At 41.7% G+C, this 3,231-nt stretch overlaps 1 non-coding gene across 1 annotated transcript; it reads right to left on the bottom strand.

Moving 5' to 3' along the window:
- Window positions 1-1,406: 1,406 nt before the first annotated feature.
- Window positions 1,407-1,479, bottom strand: trnar-ccu (transfer RNA arginine (anticodon CCU)). Its single transcript has one exon. It is a non-coding gene; the product is annotated as a tRNA-Arg (tRNA).
- Between the last annotated feature and the right edge of the window lie 1,752 nt (window positions 1,480-3,231).

Raw genomic sequence — 3,231 nt, 5'->3', positions numbered from 1 at the left:
AAAGAATGGGAATTTTTCTGCTGTCAGCAGTATTGTGAATATAGTTGACCCCTACTTGAATGAAAACAGGACATACAGAAAGGGTTTCAGAAATCAAACAAAGCTTTATTCCCGTGTTTACAGTCTGGGTAACTGGAGACTGTGCTGTTCTGTTTCCTATGGTCAGATACGGGTTTTTCGCAGTAAACTCCATTGAGCAGTATTTCTCGCATTGTGAACGTCTGTATGTACACAGCTGTCCCCCAGTGTTCCAGATGGTGCGTAATTGCGCATCAATCAAGACGCTGAGTGTCAGAAAAAAATAATGAGCTCACTGATGCGTTTGTGTAGAGGTTGTGATACTTTTCACAAGTCGTGAAAGTTGTGTTTAGTGTACCATTTCATCTGGTAGAGGATACCTCTGTGTCACTCCTGACACACAGCTTTCCTCATGTTGCCGTGTCAGAGCACATCTGATCGACTGGTCTTCTCTCTTGCGGGGTGACGGGACTCTTCCTCAGAGAGACGCCTGTTCTTCATCAAGAGCAGAAACAACAGAAACAGACTACAAACTGCAATTAACTACTTTCTGTTTTCCCAAACCGACTACTGTAACCCTCCACTCGCTGGGGTATCTAAATCCACAGTGAACAAACTCCAGTATGTCCAAAACTCAGCAGCCAGAATCCTGACCAGGTCTAGTGCAAGTGATCACATTACTCCTGTCCTGGAGTCCTTGCACTGGTTTCCTGTCCAATTCCGTGTGGACTTTAAGATCCTCATGCTCACCTGTAAGACTCTGCATGGCTTGGCACAAATTGCAGTTTGTAGTCCGTAAACGGTACCAAAGCATTCGGTCCAAGTCTAACAGACTATGGAACAGCTTCTACTTCCAGACAATAAGACTGCTAAATAGCCAACCTGTAGCTCCTTAGCAAATCACCTGTAATGGCTACATGGACACACAATTCTCACTATATTCAGCATAAGTGCACTACATTTATATACTGCATACACCATGGACACATAACAGCTCTACTCACATTGAGTTTCATTCAATTTCAAAAATGTAACCTCAATTTTGTGATTTTTGTGTTTTTGTGAATTTTTGTGATTCTTGTAATTTTTGTGAGCTCGCAGAAAAAGACATTTCATTGCCAGCAACTACTGCTGCACACCGTATTGTTGTGCATTTGATAAATAAACTTTGATTGGATTTGATTTGACCTCATATGAAGTGGATTAAAAACTCAAGTTCATAACAAGAGTCTACCAGGAGTGGGGATTGAACCCATGTAGACATTTATTGTTGTGGTCATTCTATAAAGTGCTTAGAGAAGCCACTTTTAAAGGCACTATATATAAAAAAAAAATCATTAACATACACAGACAAGTTGTTCACTCATCACAGAGCTCTTAAGAGGAGACACCCCAGATGGGACTCGAACCCACAATCCCTGACTTAGGAGGCCAGTGCCTTATCCATTAGGCCACTGGGGCTCACAATTCCCAAGGGATTCATTCAGGTCAGATGACAATTAATGTGTTTCTGCTTCATCAATAATTCTTGTGAAATTACAGATTTTATTCAGTAATAAGTTTACTGTGACCCGAGATGGACTGGTGTCCAGTTCCGGTGTTGCAGGTGTCACCTTGTTGTTGCTTCATCGCCCATTCCTGTGGAAGTACAGATTTTAATGAGATGTTTTGTGAGATGTAACTGTGTGTGATTTTTGAAATGCAATTAATGATCGACAGTGACTGATGATCCGTTCCCGACACCCGAAGAAGGCTCCGCAGCTCAAACGTTGTGTCTTCTCTTCTCTTTTCAGCAGGAATAAATGTTTACTTGTTCCCGTGATGTGTGATTATTGTTCCTGAAAACATCATTAACTGTGAAAGTTCCCCCTGAGAGTTTTGATCACTACGTGTGAAAGAAAAGAAGAGCTCTTTCAGGTCCGAGTCTGGATCGGAACCCCAGGCGAACTGAACCGACTGCTTCGGATCGGGACAGAGACGGAGGCGGCGGGTCGTCAGAACCGAGGGCGGGACTTCTGTGGTGAACAGAAGAAAACCAAACCCACTGATCTTTCCATCAATTCAATAGCGACATTCACTTATATACAAATAGCAGATCGACAACGTCAGAATCCTATATTAGTGTGTCCTGCATATTAAGTTACTAATTAAAAAAATAATGTCCAATAATAAAGAATGAAATGAGTTTATTTTTGGGTCAGATCTAGACTCAAGCAGGCGGCATGTTCTGGATTGCTGTTTCAGCTCTATCCGGAGACTGGAGTTTGTTTCATTTTCAATCACACATAAAACACTTTCACACACGAGGGGAAGCAAGCGCGTGTGAGAAGTGTGGTTCAACCCCATGCCTCTAGTGAAGACCGTCAATGGGATTAAAGACGAGCTTGTGCCCTGGTGCTCTTTTCAGAGGGGCTCCTTCCTGCACAGATTGCTGATTGTTTAGCATTTCACCATGGACGGGGCTCAAACTCTTGCAATTACTCACCCGTAAGAAGAGAAGTCATGTTATTGGACACATATCTATGTAATCATTTCATAGAATTAACGTAAATTAACAATTAACGGAGTTAAAACGTTGTTTTTTTTTAAACTGAAGTGAGGTAGTTAAAAAGTTATCTGTCACCCCATTGGGAATGAACCCCAATCAACTGCATGACAGGCAGGGATACTCACCACTATACTAACGAGGAGCACGTGTTTGCTGTTGGTCGATGGTCACTTACTGGTAACAGAAATGAGAATGAAAATGTGTATAGATGATGTACGAATTACCGTGTGCTTTCACTTGTCCCAAGCTCAGTTGAAAGAATTTCCAGCGTTAGAAACCTCATGAATAACAACTGATTCTACACGTGTTAGTAGTGTGTGAGGAGGAGCAGTAGCACAGACAGATGGAAAAGGAGATCTAGAAAAAGTGTTTTTAGCCGAGTTAAAAATGGACAAATTACAAATCAACATTTCTTCAAAAGTTTATCCCAAGAATTTCCAAAAATACAGAGAAAAGTACATTTTTCCTTCAGCAAGACCTAGACGGGATGTGGTTTTTGTTGTAAACAGAGCACAGAGCATAGTCTTGTCACAATGACGTGTAATTCTAGACACTCGAAGGCTCCACGGTCGAAACATTGTGTTTGTTTTCTTCTCAGCAGAGAATAAACCTTTACTTGCTCCTTAATTAAGGAAAGTCTACCAGGACTGGGGATGAAACCCACG

Source organism: Atractosteus spatula, chromosome 5 (genome assembly GCF_055471065.1).
Source record: "Atractosteus spatula isolate fAtrSpa1 chromosome 5, fAtrSpa1.hap1, whole genome shotgun sequence".
In the NCBI taxonomy this organism is placed as follows: domain Eukaryota; kingdom Metazoa; phylum Chordata; class Actinopteri; order Semionotiformes; family Lepisosteidae; genus Atractosteus; species Atractosteus spatula.
Note: the sequence above shows the minus strand (reverse complement) of the source record. Positions and strands in the feature narration are given on the sequence as shown.